We start from the raw sequence: 19,340 nt of genomic DNA, 5'->3' as shown, positions 1-19,340 counted from the left end.
CGCGCTATCTCAGAGTAAAACATAGTACGCTACATTAAAGCAAGCCGAATAAGATACTAAGATCGAGTGACGAAAGACTCCTGAAGGCCACATTCTGGGAGAGGCCCGATGGCAGAAAGTCAGTTGGTCGCCCAAGAAAGAGATGGAAGGACGCAGTAGCCAGTGATCTACGCAGAATGGGAATACAGCAATGGGAAATAGCTGCTCAGGACCGACAACAATGGAGGGAAATAGTAAACGCGGCCAAGACTAACATATAGTTGTAGAGCCAAAATGATGATGATGATGATGAACGAATATTCTTGTATGACGCTGATGACAGATAATTCAGAATAGTGCGACGCCATTACTATAAAAACTGGAACTCCACAGACTTAAAGAAACGAACAAAGACATCGAAACGAATAAAAATAAGAATCAAGTAACTTCTAAATCAGAAATGAAAGAATATAATTAAAATTTTTTTTATTAAGCCCATGGCTAACAAATTCTAATGTGAACCAATTTCTAATTACCGTAGCGTGGCCACTTGATTGTGTTCATAAGATTCTTACGTTCGCACAAACGACTTAATCGCTTGTTTACGTATCTACTTGCTAGCCCTTACCTTCCAAGAACAGATACAATTAAGTCTTCGTCTGCTTTCTAAAGCTATTCAAATGACCCTGTGTTTTCTTTAGCAAGTAAATCCTTTTAATAAGAGAAAATACCTTTCGACTCGAAACGGTTATCCGTCCTAATTCATAATTAAAGCTAATTTTGCATGATCATCAAAATTCCTCCCTTTTAGATGAACACTGGAGCCCTAATAGAATATCTCAAATATTATTTTACTTGTATACCAGTTCCCGAACGAGTCAGTTATACTTGGCGGATAAGTTTATTTTCTTATATTTTCCATCTATCTTATAACTTTACTTATATTATCCATCTTATAACTGTCTCGCTAATGTAAGTTTCCAATTATAGATTTTGATGTCAATTCTGTTTGCCACGCTATGTCGCCGCTAACTAGTCTTGTTGTCGTCTTGCCACCGCCTTACCTTTGTCTTACTGTGGTCCTACGACGTAGTTAGCGACCATTGTAGAACAGACAGCTTTCAGAAAAGGACAATTTTACAATTTTACAAGGTATTTACCATACTGCCATATACAGTGTATTCGGTGAGAAATCTAATATTTAAAGAAATTAAAAGTGTTTATTTATGAAGGACACAATAAATCCTTATGAAACTGTCGACATGTCCGTCTTTGCGGTAACTCTTTTTAAGAAAAGTCCTAGAGTCTTACAAATTGGTACATAGGTCCCTCTTGGTGGATTTCTAGTTAATAGTTTTATTCTTTTCATATCCTGCCTTTTCTTTTTTTTTTAAGAAAAATCTTAAAGTCTTGTAACTTTGTACTGACTACTAAGCTACAGGGCAATATCGTACCTGGAAACTTAGGAAAAATTCTGGAGAAAATCATCTACGAGGACAGATTGATATTAAACTAGCCTTTGATAGATGGCGCTACTTGATACCGAATTGGTTTCGGTGTTGACATTTGCCATTCATGACATGACGTATGTCAAAATTTTAAGTTCTAAAAACAATTAGTTTGGTTTTTACAGCCGTCAAAAGCAAGCAAATTTTGTGTTTTCGGAGAAATGGAAAAAGTCGAGTATCGTTCGGTGATTAAGTTCCTCCACAAAACGGGTAAAACTAATGTGCAAATCAAAGCCGACCAGGACGAAGTTTATGGTGAGGTTGCCCCTTCGTTAGCAACAGTAAAATTTTGGAAAGCTGAATTTGTTCGTAGTCGTACGAGTATTTTTGATGATGAGCGTCCCGGGAGGACAAATTAAGTCACCACGCCGGAAATTATCAACAAAGTCCATGACATGTTTATGACATATTGTCGAATTAAGCTACGCGAGTTAATAGATGTCCTAAACATTTCCTACGAACGCGTACACAACATCATTCACCATCATTTGGTCATGAAAAAGCTATCCGCTCGATGGGTGCCGCGTTTGCTGACAATCGATCAAATGCAAAAACGTGTGACCACTTCGGAGACGCTTTTGGCGATGATACGGCGCGATCCGAAGGATTTTTCGCCGATTTATCACCGTTGATGAAACCTGGGTGCATTATTACACACCGGAAACCAAAGAACAGTCGAAACAGTGGCGCAAACGAGGCGATGGGCCGCCGAAGAAGGCAAAGAGTGCACATTCGGCCGGCAAAGTGATGGCGACTGTTTTCTGGGATGCGAAGGGCATCATCCACAACGACTACTTGGAAAAAGGAAAAACAAACAATGGTGAGTACTACGCAACATTATTGGATTGATTCGATGCCGAATTGCGTCGAAAACGCCCCAGTTTGGAACGCAAAAAAGTGCTCTTTCACCAAGACAATGCACCGGCTCACCGATCGGCCGTCGCCATGGCAAAATTACACGAATTGGGCTATGAATTGGTTGAACACCCACCGTATTCCCCAGATCTTGTCGCCAGCGATTAAACTGTTTTTCAAACTTAAAAAAATGGATAGGAGGACGCCGTTTCGCAAAAAATGATGAAGTCGTCGCTGAAACTTCGGCCTATTTTGAAGAGCTGGAGCAAAAGTACTATTCGGATGGAATAAAAAAATTGGAACATCGCCTTACTAAGTGTATCGAGCAAAAAGGGGACTATGTTGAGAAATAAATCGATTTAATTCCAAAAAACTTGTTTTTTCTATCAAAGGCTAGTTTTATATCAATCCACCCTCGTATAGAAGATTAATTAAGCATGCAGAAAGAAGAAGAATCATCCAAGAAGACCAGTTTGAATTCAGAAGTGGAAGAAACTGCGAACTCCAGCTAGCAAGAGTCATCAGCGACACGAAGATCTGATTCAACAGAAAACAGAAGAAAGGAATGGCCATCCTAGACATTGAAAAATCGTACAACACGGTCTGTAAGAAAGTCTAAAAGATGGACAGAGATAGATTGTCTCAATATTTAGTTAATATATGTGAAACATCTTTATCTAATAGAATATTTCAAGTTTCAACTGACCAAAAGATGTCAAGGATAGAAGAAATCCAAGAAGGGATGCCGCAGGACAGTATATTATCGCTCATTTTAGACAACATTTTTGTTTCAGATTTACCAACAGATGCAAGAACTAGTACAGCCTTGAACGCAGATAACACGGCAATATATGCAACAGAAGAAAACGACAGAAGAATTGTCCAGAACATAGAAAATAACTTAAGAAAAATTGCAGACTTCATTGATAAATGTAAAATCAAGATCAACTCCGAAAAGACCCAATTCATCATCTTCACACAGGAGAAAAATCTACCAGCAGTCGAACTCACGATGAGATGCGACAAACTTGTATTATAATTAATAAACCCGCACATTGTGTAGGTCATATTATGTACAGTACCTCTCTCAGTATCATTTTTCCCGCGCTAGTCACAGAAAATTTTTCTGAAAGACTTTATTTTGAACATATATATCTTGACAGTGTCTAACAAACTATTTTATTATTTTCCAAGTACAATAATTAACATTAAAAGCTTTGATGACTTACCTAGTCTCTTAGTATCTGGCTCTACGAGTATCAACTGTAAAATGTCGATCACTAAAAATCGCCTCATTTTTGTACCGTCCTTGTACAGCACCGTGCAGGCGATCAGATCAGAATTGTCTAGAAAAATATGCCATTTCATGAGGGGTTTTCTTTAGTTTATGGACCACGAGACTTATACAATCACTAGTATTTGGACAATCAACGATAGTGAGCGAGCAAAGTTACTTAGTATGTTACCAAATGCGCAGCAAAGCAATTAAATATAAGTATTACATGAGTGGTTAATATGCATACAATATGTAAGTCCCAGTGGAACCTATAGTTGTTTTTATGAGTGGCAATTAACACATTTTTAGTTTTTAAGGTGGTTTTTTGTTTATCACTGTTTTTCCTAATCTTTCCTTTCACTTTATTTTCCTTATTTATAATCTCCATAATTCTTATGGCTTCTCTCCCTCCCATGTTTTCTTCAATGCATTGTAATCGTTTTTACAGAAAATACTACAAGAAAAGTAGTTTCGGGGATAAATAAGTCGGTTTTTAACACACAAAATTTTAACTGAAATTTAACTGACTCCAAAATGTCAAATAAAATTTACTTTTGTCATTTTTAGAATTTAATTGATTTTTTTTCTGTTTTAACTTCTACGCTTTTTAATTGGCCCAGTCTCTACTACTTTATATATGTTGTCTTTATATCCCAAATTTTTGCAGTCTGCAATTAAAACTTTGTTGAACATCAACCTCGTATGTATATATATACGTATAGTACAGCTGGATGTTCTACTAAAATAAGTGTTTTGTATAAAACTTAATGAGGTCGCTGGTTAAATGATATTCGATAAATAATTATAACGAAAAAATGAAATAATTTGTTTGTAAATCAATTAGCGAAAAATAGCAAATACAACTGTGAATAAATTAAGAAATTAACTGGTCTTACTCATTATTGATGTTTGTACAAAGAATATAGACTTACCCTTTGAAATATTGGAATCGTAGCAAAGGAAATCTCGTTGGTACTGCGTCGAGGCGCCGGCCGGCGCGGCTCTATGGCACGAGAGCCAACAAACGTCGTGTGTTTCGTTCGCTGTCTGTTGATGAAGTGTTTTTAGATTGTAGTTCAGAAAAGAATCCTCTGGCCGTTGGGTAGAAGAGGGCACATCAATAAATCACCCTATTGCATTGTAATTGAGACCGTAATACGAAACCGTACACTTGTGTGCACACTTGTGACACCGAATACAAAGGAGTCAAATTCTCCGTACTTCAAACACAATACATGAGACAACCAGTTTAGCAATTTTACGAAATAACCGGAAACAATATGTCTTACCAAAGTCATTAGAATACATAGCATTATATTAGATCACACTACAGTACCGTAACAGAAAAATATTAAATGTAAAAATAAGAAAGAAATAGTACATACTTTCCCAAACATTCTCCCGCGCCAAAAACGAATGTTTTTAAGAACAGTTGAAAGGATAAGTGTAAAGAATAGACATGAAAAGATCGATATACTAATAAAGAACTAAGTAAGAATAAAATATAAGTTGACAAATAAGCGGTGGTTATATTTTGACCACAGAACATTGTTGGATGTCGTCTGACCCTGTGCTCAGATTAACAACGCGTACAATGTCATCAAGTAGAAAAGAATAGCGTCGAATCAGTAGAATTTTTCGACCGCCTAAACTAGAAAGACTGTGTCATACACAATACCGTTGGCACCTTTTCCTATAAGAATTCCGTGGGGTGCGAAAAGACAAGAAGAAGAATAGCGTCGAAATCTCGGCGTAATGATATTTCGACGAGCTCCACGGTAGGAAAATGCCAGTTTGGTGAAAATTCTAATAATTGTGCCAGTGATAAAACACGACTAACACAATCAGAGAGGTGTTGATTAGAAGGCATTTGATGCCGAGTAAAGTGTGGTATCAGTTCTTGTATGTGTTTAATACGATTGCCAATTTGGGGTAGAAAAATTAGCTCAAGAGAGCGCAATCGTCGATATCGGAATCGAAATATCGGAAGATCGGACGAACAACCCTTTGACAAAAGTGACTAGATCAGCCAGCAATATGGCTGCCAGGAGTTCCAATCTTGTCGAGACAGAGCGAGCATGAAAATTGGACTAGACTCGTTGACAAAAGTGACTAGATCCGTCAGCAGTATAGCTGCCAAGAGCTCCGATCTCGCGATAGATGTTCCTGTATAGAAATAACACCAGAAATGTAACACATACAAGTACAGAGGTCAGATGTATCTGTTCAGATGTTTCATCATCCCAGGATACATTGAAGTACCACAACGATTTTAGAACACGTTTGACTTGCAAAAAGACATGGAAAATGAATAAAAACAAGAGGATAGCAACAAAAATACGACTGATTTACAAACGAATGGCCCGCTTTGTGAACGGTTTGTCCAAGGGACAAGAAGAATGAGAAAAGAAATCAGTCGTAGGATTCCATTTTAGGCCCAGTACCGTAAAAATGAAAGGTTCCTCTTTGCCAACGAACAACATGTCAAAATGCGTAAGCCAAAGCCTGAAAATAATTAGAGATGGTTGCTGACGTTGTCGATTTGTCTAGCGTAAAACCATCGAGCTTTAAAAGCTAAGCGAGTGCTCACTGCGAAAGGTGAGTAGATCAAAGAGAATCACTTGTAGCGTGATTCTAACGTAAGTGTGTCGAGATGGCTGCTGGCCCACTGCCTAGCGGAAAACCATCGAGCATTAAAAACTAAGCGTTACTCTTGTAGAGTTTATAAGCGAAAGAAAACGAAGAAGTACCGTTAGTAACGATACGTAGCAAAAACTCTTGGAGAGGTTTAAAAAGTCCGATCTCCAGAGAACCCCTTTTATAGTTCCAAAATTCCTTATTTACTTTAATTTGCCGATACGTTTGCTCTATATCGCAAATAAAACAACAACGAAGATATCGAAAATTAAATAAAGAACGAGATGCCCTTTTGAGACAAGTATCAAAAGCATCGATTAGCGACACACCTCAAACGTCATATAGATTGGCGTCGAAGCTAGTACGAATTTTGGATAAAAGAAGCGAAATAAAAATTTGTTTTTTGAAAACTGTGTGAGAGATATAAGAAATAATCGATTTAAAATCGGATTCAGAAACCGGCATCATATGTTGAGAAGTAACAAAATCTTCCACGAATGCAACATATGTCTCTTTGAGATTCGGAAGTTTCCTAATGCGATTCTCTAGCATACAAAATGAAGATATGCATAAGAATAAAGAATAAGTAGCGAATATAAACAAGAGAAAAAGATAAATAAAGAGGATTGGGTTGTAAAAACGGTGGAATAACAGAAAATCGGCTTGTTAATTTTCGAAAAATTAACAACTGAGAAATATCCTTCACGAGCTTTGTCGTGTTGGGACAAAACTAACAGGTGCCTACTCTTTTCGACTTCCCAAAACCTTTGTAGAAAAGATCTATGTTTGTATACATAGAAGTAATGAAAGAGGTGAAATAAAATATAGAATAAGTCGTAGAGACTCGCCCTTATAGAACATAATTGAAAATGATTTCTAAGGCCACAGGGTGATTTGGTTCGCCAAGAATTTTGACCAAAATTTAAGAAACGAAAAACCAATTCAACCCCTATGAGTATGTCTATAAGATCTGATTACCAAAATGCGTGATTTGATAGATCACGGAAATAAAATTGGTTGTGGAGCCTGTATCTAGCAGGATACGAATTATAAGAAAGATACGAAAACATATTTGATCAGTATCAACTATGTGGAAAGAAATAGACGAGGACATTTAATGTGGTTGTGTAGCAAAATAGAAATGTTAGTATTTGAAGAAGTGATTGTCTAAAGGAACAAGATGAATTTGAGCGTTGGTTAACAAACGAAGCAAAACTCGAGACCGTGATTCGCTAACCGTGCAATTCGTCGTTTCGAATGAGGTGGAATCAGGCCACGTACAGAAGAATGATGTGGATTAACCAACGAGAAAAGTTCTTGAAGCCGTTTAGTCCCAAAAAATACAAACATTTACATGACTAGTGAGAACCAGAACACAAAGCACGAAATAGACGAGGAAATTAAATGTGTTTGTGATGCAAATTAGAAATGTTGGTATTTGAAGAAATGATTGTCTAAAGGAACAAGATGAATTTGAGCGTTGGTTAACAAACGAAGCAAAAGCGAGACCGTGATTCGCAAACCGTGCAATTCGTCGTTTCGAATGAGGTGGAATCAGGCCACGTACACAAGAAGTATGTGGATTAACCAACGAGAAAAGTTCTTGAAGCCATTTAGTCACAAAAAATACAAACATTTATATGACTCATAAGAACCGGAACACAAGACACATTTAACACCTTGATTAGTTACCTTAGGGTGCTTTGTGGCACTAATGAAACCACAAGTAACAGAGATTTTATAGAAAAAATATTGAGATAAGACAGCGATAATCGAAAGCGAGTAGAAGAAGACAATAAATTCAATCGAAACAAGGTTGTGAGATTTATGAAAATCTACCCTGGCTACGAATAATAATGAATGCGTGTGGTTTTGATACTTGAATGCGTTTCATAGGCCTCCTTGAATCTAGAGAATGCCGAGTATGGCGCGAAAAGTTGGATTTGTTCATTTTGTTGAGCATTGTAAGATACAAGCACGAAAGAGAGGACAATGCAAACATAAATTAACAAATCAACACGAAGAGAATATCTAGATTTAAAGAAGTGAACGATTTTAAACAAAATCAATTGCAAACAAGTAAGAACATCGATAAAAAGGTAAGTAAAGAAAGGTATAGTAACAAAGAAAATCAAAAGAAATGTGTTTAAGTTAACAAACAAGACGTACAGAATGAGTTGGAAAGTATTGTACAAGTAGAACAAAAATAATTCATAAAAATCAACACAAAAATAATGTAAATATGTAAATAAATCACAATAAAACACAATAAATCGTAAATGTAATGTATATGTATAATTAATGTATGATATTAATCAAAATATATATGAAAGTATTTTACCTATTGAAATTATGAATTATAAAAATAGAAATAAATTTAAAAATTGCTGTGTAAAAATGATCCAATTTAATTATGTAAATTAAATTTAAAAAGAATGCCGAAGGACCGATTTAAAGTTAAATTGAAAAGAAAAAAAAACAATTAAAATGAATTAATTGAAACACAATGAAATTAATTGAATCAAAGTCAAAAAAATTATTATTTATCATCCGTGCTCGAAGTGGCCAAATGTTTTGTATAAAACTTAATGAGGTCGCTGGTTAAATGAAATTCGATAAATAATTATAACGAAAAAATGAAATAATTTGTTTGTAAATCAATTAGCGAAAAATAGCAAATACAACTGTGAATAAATTAAGAAATTAACTGGTCTTACTCATTATTGATGTTTGTACAAAGAATATAGACTTACCCTTTGAAATATTGGAATCGTAGCAAAGGAAATCTCGTTGGTACTGCGTCGAGGCGCCGGCCGGCGCGGCTCTATGGCACGAGAGCCAACAAACGTCGTGTGTTTCGTTCGCTGTCTGTTGATGAAGTGTTTTTAGATTGTAGTTCAGAAAAGAATCCTCTGGCCGTTGGGTAGAAGAGGGCACATCAATAAATCACCCTATTGCATTGTAATTGAGACCGTAATACGAAACCGTACACTTGTGTGCACACTTGTGACACCGAATACAAAGGAGTCAAATTCTCCGTACTTCAAACACAATACATGAGACAACCAGTTTAGCAATTTTACGAAATAACCGGAAACAATATGTCTTACCAAAGTCGTTAGAATACATAGCATTATATTAGATCACACTACAGTACCGTAACAGAAAAATATTAAATGTAAAAATAAGAAAGAAATAGTACATACTTTCCCAAACAATAAGTATGTAAAAACAAAGAGGGAAAATTAAAATAAAAGATAGAAAAAAATCTGTTATGTCAAATTGTTGAAATTTTTTGTCAAGTTATAGTTCCATTTCAACTAAAAATTTTGGCTATGTTACACTCAATTTTGTAGAGAGTTTTAGTAATTTATTGTGTGTATTGTTATTAATTTGATCCGGTTTTTTGCAATTGAAATTTAGGGGAGAAACAAGTTTAAATATCGTCATAGGCGAAACTCGAAGTAGAAGCTTACAAACAATCAAGAAAATGAAATTATGACAACGAATCATGCACAAAAGACGCCAAATTACTTGCATCAACTCGAGGAATAGTTTTTAGTGAAAGAGCTTTCTTATTTTATGATACCTTCTCCGAATAAACTCTCTGTTCTTGATGAAATTTCTGTACTTAATATTATTCTCAATGATTATACTATTTTTAATAGTGAAGATAATTCCGCATAATTCTTCAATGCTTGTCTTAAATGCTTCCAATGAAATGGACAATCCGGATAATTCTTTCTATGTTGTGAATGATAATGATATTGACCATGCTGTTACAGTACATGAAACTGAATCTATTAATTAGGAAACTGACAAGCGAAATGTGACAAAACATTCCGTCAGCAGTATTCTCACATTATTTCCAAGTGAATTAAATGTAGATCAACCTGAACGAACAACTGTCATCAAATCTAAGAGAATTAAGTGAGGAAATAAGGCCCTACAAAGCACTAAACCTACCGCAAGATGAATCGCTGAGCAACTTTTTGCATTCGATTCGGGTAAGTGTCAGGAAAGTTTTTGAACAAAATTCATGGTGATAAAATGAAAATCTCATTTTGTGCATAAAGAAAATGCATTTCCAAAGTACATAGAAAATGACAAATTTGCAATAAGAAAATATAGACAGGATTGAGTTTAATTTTATTACTCGGGGGTTTCGAGGTCGCTGAATACAAATATGATAACGACGATGGTCCTCCAGCTACCTGATGCCCAGGGTGGACCTCGTCTCCTGGACTTTTATGTCATTTTCATTCGAAATCAGTCGAGTCATTACTTCGGGCTTTTCGAGATTACTGAACACATTTATTATGACGGCGATGATCCTTGAGCCACATGGTGCCCAGGTAAACCTCGTCTTTTGAAGTATTATGCTACTTTCATTCGAAATCAGTCAAAAGTCCTTACTCCAGAGTTTTTGGAGTTGTTGAACACGAGTTTTGACTCTCGACTGATTTAGAATGAAATTAACATACTCCAGGAGACGAGTTCCACTCTGGGCACCAGTTAGCTCGAGGACTATCGTCGTTATCATATTCGTGTTCAGCGACCTCTAAAACTCACGAGTAACAAAATTAAACACATTCGGAACAAGATGAATGGACTTGTAAATACTTTTTCATGCATATTAAGTATAGACTTGTGTGTCTAATTTGCAATGAAGCTGTAACTGTATTTAAAGAATTCAACCTCTCCCGACACTTCACGACAAAACATAACAATACCACTTATGAAGCTATGACCGAAGAAGAATAAAAGTAAAAAGCAGGGCTCTACTTAAAAAACTGACAGGCCAGCAAAATATTTTTAAAAAACAAAGTGGTTCTCAATGGCGCTACAGCCTAAATCGAAACATAACCTCCTCCAAACGATGCCTCCAACCTTGCAGATCTCACGTCATTCTTATCCACGCTCTCACATCTAGCAAATTTTGCCCGTCCGCTGCCACTTCATTCTCCCACCTTTTCCATGGTCTTCCTTTTGGTCTTGAGCCCCGCATTTTACTATCTAGGGCTCTTTTCGGCAATCTTTCGGTCTCCATTCTCACTACATGACCAGCCCATCGAAGTCTCCGATTTCTCTCCTGTAGCATATAATATTGCAAAAAGTAACAAAGCATTTGATGGTGAATTTGTAAAAACTTGTATACTCCAAGTATGTGAAGTTTTATGTCCTGACGAAAAGAAAAACTTTGAGACAGTAAATATGTCCCGAAAAACAATTACTTCTAGAATTCAGGTAATCGATAGGCAGCTTGTCTCACAACTAGAGTCAAAGATAAGAGAGTTTAAATTCTGTTGCGTTGGATGAAAGTACAGACATAATTGACACAGCTCAATTACTTATATTTATAAGAGGTGTTGATAAAACTTTTGTGTTACTGAAGAATTAGCTTGTGTGCGTCCAATGAAGGGAACGGCATAAGGATCAAATATTTTTCAAGAATTTAAAGAAACTATTACATCTTTGAAAGTACCTGTGAGCAATATTTGAAACACTACTACTGATGGAGCACCAAATATGAGAGGGGGAAAATCTGGTTTCCTAGGCATGTTTAAGTAATCATTTCCTGGGATCGAAGTAGTATTTCTTTAGTGTGTCATATATCAAGAAGCCCTGTGTAAATCTGCTCTAGACATGAAACATGTGCTTGATGTTGTTATTAAGCTTGTTAAAAAAATTCGTTCACGAGCTCTCAAACTTCGAATATTCTGATGTATTTTACTATACTAAAGTAAGATGACTAAGTGCAGGTCGGGTTTTTGATCGCGTATGGAAACATGATATTTGGGGTCATATCAGGGCTTTCAAAATGCAATTGAATCTATTTTCCAAACAACTAGGCAAGAAAGACCTTACTCATTTTCCAAGGCTAAAAACTATTACCGTTGGGAAAGACAATCTTAAGAGCTATGTGAAAAGCGTGAAATGTCTTCATGACGAGTTTGAGCCTAGACTCAAAGTTATCGAACAGCACCTGGACATTTTCAGCATGTCGTTTAATCTGGACTAAGAATCAGTCAAACCAGAATTAAAGCTTGAACTTATTGAGTTGAAATTACTAGTTGTAACACTAAATTGACGTAACTATTTTTCAATGTTTCTAAAACGGAATTCTACAAGGCCCTGTCAAAATCAAGTTTCCCAAACCTGATATCTCATGCTCAAAAGATAACTGAGATGTTTGCATCTTCCTACATCTATGAACAGGTGTTTTCTACTACGAAGCTTCGCAAAACAGTATTAGAAACTGAATGACTGGCCAGCACTTAGCTACACTCTTACGAATCAGTTCATCCCAGTTTCCTGCCAGATTATGAACAACTTTTAGAAACTCAGTCTCAGTTTCATATATCACCTACACTTTCATACATAAGATATGTGTGATGTAAAATTAAAATATAAATTTTATCACTAATAAAAACTTTTATGTTATTATTGTTTTATTAATTTTTTTTCGGCCCGCCTAGGGGATGTTTTTATTTTATGTAGCCCCTCCACTTAAATAGTTTGTCCATAGACCAAGAAAGAAGTGGATAGACGAAGTGAGAACCAATGCTGGAGAGATATTGAGGGTAGATAACGGGAGGAGGGGCAGTCGAGGAAAGAGATGCTTGGAGGCGGATGCTGGGGGAGGCCAAGAACCTACTTGAGCTGTACTCTGAGATAGCGCGCCAAGCTATTTGTTACTGGTGGAATGAATCTGAAGGCAAGTTATAGACATCAAATTTTGCATCTTGTGTAATAGATTTTTTTTCAGAAAGAAATACAAAACATTATTTAATGGATAGGTGGATGTGTCTACCAAAATAAAAACAAAACATTGACAAAGGCAAAGATAAGTAGAAGTAAATAATATCATTAATACTAATATTTTTTTTATTGTAATAATTTGAGACTGATGTATTATTTAAGGTATTACAGTGTAAACAAACTCAACTCCAACGTTACTTCGTTAATTCTTATTAACGCTCCTTTATACTTTTCTTCTTTCTGCTATAAACTCGTATGTATCATACAACAAATACGGAAGTCGACATCTCAACAGTACTCAAGAGTAATAAACTCATAAGTAAATTTTTCTGTATATAAAACTAAAAAATAAGTATTTTATTATTAATATTACATATTTTCATTTCACAACACATTACAATCACACGAGGTTGCTGTTCAACATCATCGATATGGTCTCTTAATCATACATGTAACATCTTTCCATCTTTTTATTTGTTTTTCTCCAAACTTAGTCCATATATCCATATATATATTTATTTGTATGGTTAGCTGGTGTAATCAATATTGATTAAGTATAATTTAATTCAATTGATATCTACAAAAAGTAGGTGCACTTTTTGCAATATTTTGATACTGTGTTTTTAAATCGTATCCGGAAAAAATAAACCAATAAATTGAAGTACTTAATAGATCAAGTAAAAACAATGCTAAATAGATCAAATGACAATTTAAATACTATAGAGTAATTAATAATGACAATCATCCGTAACATTTAATAACATGCCATATTTTTGATAATCAAGAAATATATAAGAATATACCAGTAAATCCTTTTTACATATTTTAGAATCTTCTACGTCTTCTGCATTCCACACAGAACATGACATAAGCAAATGAAAACAAGCTCAAGCAAACAGTAAACAATAACAAAACGACAACGAAAATGCAAAACAAACAAAAAGAATAACGACCACCAACAACAAATAGACTAGTGATTGTGTAAATCACGTGACTATGACACACAACGAGTTATACTCAGGTCCAGCGCTTGATCGATTGGACGCAGCTCTGTGGATTAGTCAACGGCAATTGGGATTCCACTTCTCCGTTTAACGTTAGCACCAAGTTACGTACGAGAAAATAGACTCGTATAGCCCTTCTTGCTCGCTCTACCTAAAAGTAAACGAAAAACAAATAAATTAATAAGATCGCTACCGACCTGAAATACAAGTATAGTTTATTTTTAGCGGGATATTTGATAAAAACTGAGATACCACAATTATACAGGAAACTAGATATTTATAATTTTATTTTTGGTAAGATAAAAACGATGTACAGAACAGATAAATAAGAATACGAGTTAAAATAGTACGACAATCATTTATAAAAATTGAAAACCTTTTTTCACACGTAATCTTTCAGTGTACCTCAGGTTAAAACCTAAGATGCCACATTTTCTCTATTTTACTGTACGAAATTTGTCAGCTAAATACTGAAGGTGGGCTCTACGAAGGAACTGGAGGTTTGAAATGTTTTAAAATTTTAAAGATTCAATCGATAAAAAGAGTTACAAATTCAGAAGCGCTGAGACGTCTATAAGAAAACTATGAAGTTAGACAAAGCGTTAAAGTAAAAACGCTGGAATATTTGGGTCATGTTATCTACTTTACATAATGGCAATTAAACAGAATTTTAATTGAAAATACATTATATTTGACGTTGTATTTTGAGAACAATTGCAAACGGTTGAATACTATTTATGGGCACTAGGCCTATCTGTATCTGTAGAGTAGGGAGGGCGAGTTAAGTTTCACAACTCTGAGATAGCGCGTACAATTGACCCATTGTGCATCCTCCCAGGGAGCTGTCACCCTTAGCTCATTGTCCATCCTGCCAATTCTAGGAAGGTGGACAAGTCACCAGGAGACATCTCTCTTATGTGGGCAGGTGTGGACCAGGACTCACCGAACGCGTACTCTCGTATTAACGATAACTCTGGGCATTCACATAGGACATGCTCTACAGTTTCGTCTTCTCGTTCACACTTCATACATAGAGGTGTGTCTGCTAGCCCCAGTGTATGGAGGTGTTTGCTTAGTTGATAATGACCAGTTAAAAAACCAACTGCCAAACGTAGGTTTTTTCCTGGTCATTCCCAAGTACTTCTTAGATGTTGACTCTTCAAGGGTACTTAGTGTTACCCTGGCAAGTTTACATCCTTTCCCTTCTTCCCATCTTTTTACGGTTTGCGCATGGGAGTGACATTTGACAATTTCCGCGATTGTTGTAGTTGACCAACCAAAAAGATCCCCAGGTCCTAAGAGTCTTAGGCCTGCCGCCTTCCTAGCTAATTGGTCAGCAATGCGGTTGACTTTATTCCTATTGTGTCCTTTAACCCACCTCAGGATAATGGTATTACCATCCGAAGCTTGAGTTAGTGACTTGTGACACTCCATTACTAAACCTGATGTGACACGTGGTCTATTCAAGGTTAGTACCGCTTGTCTGCTATCTGTGCAGATGATTATAGTTTTACCTGCTATACCTTTTTGGGTTATCTCTTTTGCAGCTATGGAGATACCAGTCAGTTCTGTCTGAACTACGCTGGCATTTTTGCCCATACCCCACTTTATTCTTAGGTTCAGTGATCTGGAGTATATCCCACATCCTGAGCCTTCTTTCATTTTGGAGCCATCGGTGTATATGCAATAGGCATTTGCCACGTTTGTCTCCATATACTGTCCTGTTTCAATTTTGTAGGGTTTGTTAAAGACAAACTTTGGTTCAATTGAGTCGCAGGCTGCCTCAGGCTGCGACTCAGGCAGGCAGGGCAGTAGGCCTAATAAAAGAAATAATTTAAAAACAGATTTAGGTATTACAATATTAATAAATATATATTTTCTATTTTCGGCTCAATCTCCTCCTTAAATCCACAATTATATCGAGAAACACAAAAATAAAACTCTACAAAACAATAATACGCCCAGTCCTAACATATGGTTCAGAGACCTGGACTCTAACAAAAAATAATGAAAGCATGTTAGGATGTTTCGAAAGAAAAGTACTAAGGCGAATCTATGGAGCAGTGAATGACAATGGAGTGTGGAGAAGACGATACAACTTCAAACTTTATAGAATATACCAGGAACCTGATATCGTAAAACATTATTAAGATATAACGTCTGAGGTGGATAGGGCATGTAATGCGGATGGAACAAAATGACCCAGCTAGAAAAACGCCCCTTGATAGACCCATTGGTCAGAGAAGAAGAGAAAGACCCAGAACAAGGTTCTTTGATAACATCGATGAAGACATAAGAAATATGGAAATACGTGCTTGGTGGAAACAGGCGATGGATAGGGACGACTGGAGAGAAGTTCTTGAGGAGACTAGGACCCAAACAGGGTTGTAAAGACAGAATGGTGATATTTTCTATTCTTTTATCATTAATTTACTGATACTTAAACTACACCACTCTCTCAGTTGTAGTTCCCAAGATGGAAGCCAATGTTGGGCACCCAGTATAATTGTTTATAAAAATGAACTCATACTTCTACATTCCTTTAACAATAAAATAAATGATAAAATATAAAGTATTCACTTACCTCACCACAAGGCAGTCTTTTCGTAAAATCTATCCCTGTCATGGGGAGTACCAGTTGGAGGCAATAAAATTGCACTGTCCATACACAGCCATTCGACATTTAAAGAACCTTTTGACATATCACAGTATCTAAAAAATGCATAAAAATATTTTTCAACAGATGTTAAATTTTTTATATATTACTTTTAAGTCATAGAGTTACACGATTTCAAATAGAATATACCGATTCTAGAGTAATCAATACATGAGGGCTTGGAAGTAGATATAAATAAAACAAAATCGAGTGGATCTGGCAGAATTCTTGAACGTGATACCAAAAAGAACCTACCTAGAAGTTTTGAGACTAGAACTTTTCCTTCAAGAAAAGAAAGAAGGCCAAAAGAATATGAAAAGAAGTAGAAGAAAAATATTTACTATATCAAACGAATAACAAGAACTCAGAAGCGGAGGATCAGGCAAAGATGTGGTATTTGTACTCATATAAATAACAGATTATAAAACTGACAGAAAACATATCGCACCTTTAGGGAAACAATGACACAAGTAAACAATTGTTCACAAATTAAGTTATCAACACTACAATATTCCTAATATTAATTCTAATACTCGTCTGGGGAGACAGAGTCAGAATAATTGTAACTCTTCCCTATTTCGCTAGATGACGGATATGTCGACATTGCGTTTCCGTTTTACCTTCTCTCTTGGTGCAACGAAGTTGAAATGGACTACCTAAGTCTGACGTTACAATGGGCGGGGCTTAGAAAACCTTTCCAAACATTTCTATTTTGTGTGTATTTTGTCCCATAAGAAGTTGCAAACATTGTTTTTTTAATTGTTTGAAGAGTAAATAAGAACTTTTGGTTGTGAACATTCATTCCATGCGATTAGTATTATTTGTTGTTCGTGAATTTGTGAGGTAAGAATATCAAAGTATTCAGATATATTTACGTATGAATGTTTATATTTTTAGGTTATGTGGTTGTTTGATTAAAACTTTAATTATTTTTTACTGTATTTCAAGGTATTTTGTTGTTGTTTTTATCAGGGTTATTTCAAAATAATTCAATAAATCATTGAATTTATTTACGAAGTTGAAAAATATTTAAATTTTTACAGATTTTATCCTGTAAAAGACTAAAGATATTCGTTTTCTCCTACTTTAAGTTGTAATATAACATTCTGTGGAAACCTTTCTATCAAATTGCCATAATGAGTGTTTAAAAAAAGGTTTTTGAATGTTGTAATAGTTTTTGAGTTTATTATTTTTTTGAGATATGGGCATATGATGGCTAGTAAACATGTGTTGAAGATATACAGTAATAGTGAATTTTTCAGTAATGAAAACAAATCTACTATCTACTATTATCTATTTAAACTATGAGAAAACGAATATCTTTAGTCTTTAAGGGGATAAAATCACTAGCACAAAAGTTTTTAAGCACTTTTAACATGTACATGTAGATAACACTCATGATAGAATATTAATTCCGAAAATGTACTGTGATGTAGCCCGATAAGGTGTTTAAAATTATACCTTTTATAAAGGAATTTTGAAATAAATTTTTTGTGACACATGGTATACAGGAATTTAGTTTCCTTGTGGATTTTACTTTCTATTATAATTCATTGAGACCTTCATCTTAAGGTAAGTATTTAATATTATCTTATAAATATACATTGTTCTTAAACAAGTTCTGAAACTGTTTTTTTTTTGGCATTTTTAAGTTAAATATTATGTTTATATGGAATTAAGTCACAATTAATTGTAATAAAAATTAGATTTTTAACTAACGATTGTTTGAAGTCTCTATTTCCACTCCGGAAATCGTTTTCAAAGAGAGGTATGTATTTTAAAAATTCTGCGAAAGTATGTAACCAACAAAGGACATACCCATTGTCATTTATAAACAATGAATTTCACAAGCTTAAAGAAAGGGAACAAAAAAACACCACAAACAATCCAAAAACACTTACAAGAAGAGATTCAAAGATGACAACAATACCGTATGTAAAGGGCTTATCTGAAAAATTGAAAAGGATGGGAAGCAAGTACATCATCACAATAATATTCAAAATAATCAATACCCTGAGATCCCTCCCGTCCGAAATCAAACCCAACAACACACAAGAAAAATCAAAGAACTGCATCTATAAAATACTCTGCGAATGCAACAATTTCTATGTGCATAAATGAGCAAGAAACATACATCACAAACAGAGACTTCGACGAATCTTAGACATGCAAACAAGCATGGGACAACGAGCACAGAATACAATGGAAGCTTTCATCATACTCAATGAAGAAAATGCGTAGCAAACTCATCAGCAAAATATAGCAGGCTTTGGTTACCAATACTAAAAGAAGAAATCAACAACAAAAATATACCAACAATAGCGGATTAATAGAAAGTCGGAGACATATCATCTACAATCACACACATACATATGCAACACACAATGCACAAACACATAACACAAACATATATTTATTATGAACTAACTCTTGCAGTATCGATGGGTAGAGGGCAACTAAAAACATTCGTTTATATTGAAAATTATACAAACAATTGGATTAATTCTGATTGAAGTTTTAGAAGAGCAAGATTTCAAATAATGGTTTATATCAATAACTGCCTCCTTCACAAAAATGAATTGAATTATATAATTAAAAAAAAACACACAACGTACAAAAAAGCTAACTAACTGCATCCAAAACTTGTACTCTGAGATAGCGCG

At 35.2% G+C, this 19,340-nt stretch overlaps 1 long non-coding RNA gene across 1 annotated transcript; it reads right to left on the bottom strand.

The window, feature by feature from the left end:
* Nucleotides 1–3,566: 3,566 nt before the first annotated feature.
* On the bottom strand, nt 3,567–16,698 carry LOC140432039 (uncharacterized). Its single transcript, XR_011949758.1, has 3 exons — nt 16,606–16,698; nt 14,035–14,172; nt 3,567–3,688 (listed from the first exon to the last, which is right to left on the bottom strand). It is a non-coding gene; the product is annotated as an uncharacterized lncRNA (long non-coding RNA).
* Between the last annotated feature and the right edge of the window lie 2,642 nt (nt 16,699–19,340).

The sequence above is a fragment of the Diabrotica undecimpunctata genome, unplaced genomic scaffold, assembly GCF_040954645.1.
Source record: "Diabrotica undecimpunctata isolate CICGRU unplaced genomic scaffold, icDiaUnde3 ctg00002626.1, whole genome shotgun sequence".
NCBI classification, from domain to species: domain Eukaryota; kingdom Metazoa; phylum Arthropoda; class Insecta; order Coleoptera; family Chrysomelidae; genus Diabrotica; species Diabrotica undecimpunctata.
This window is presented reverse-complemented; position numbering and strand designations above follow the sequence as displayed.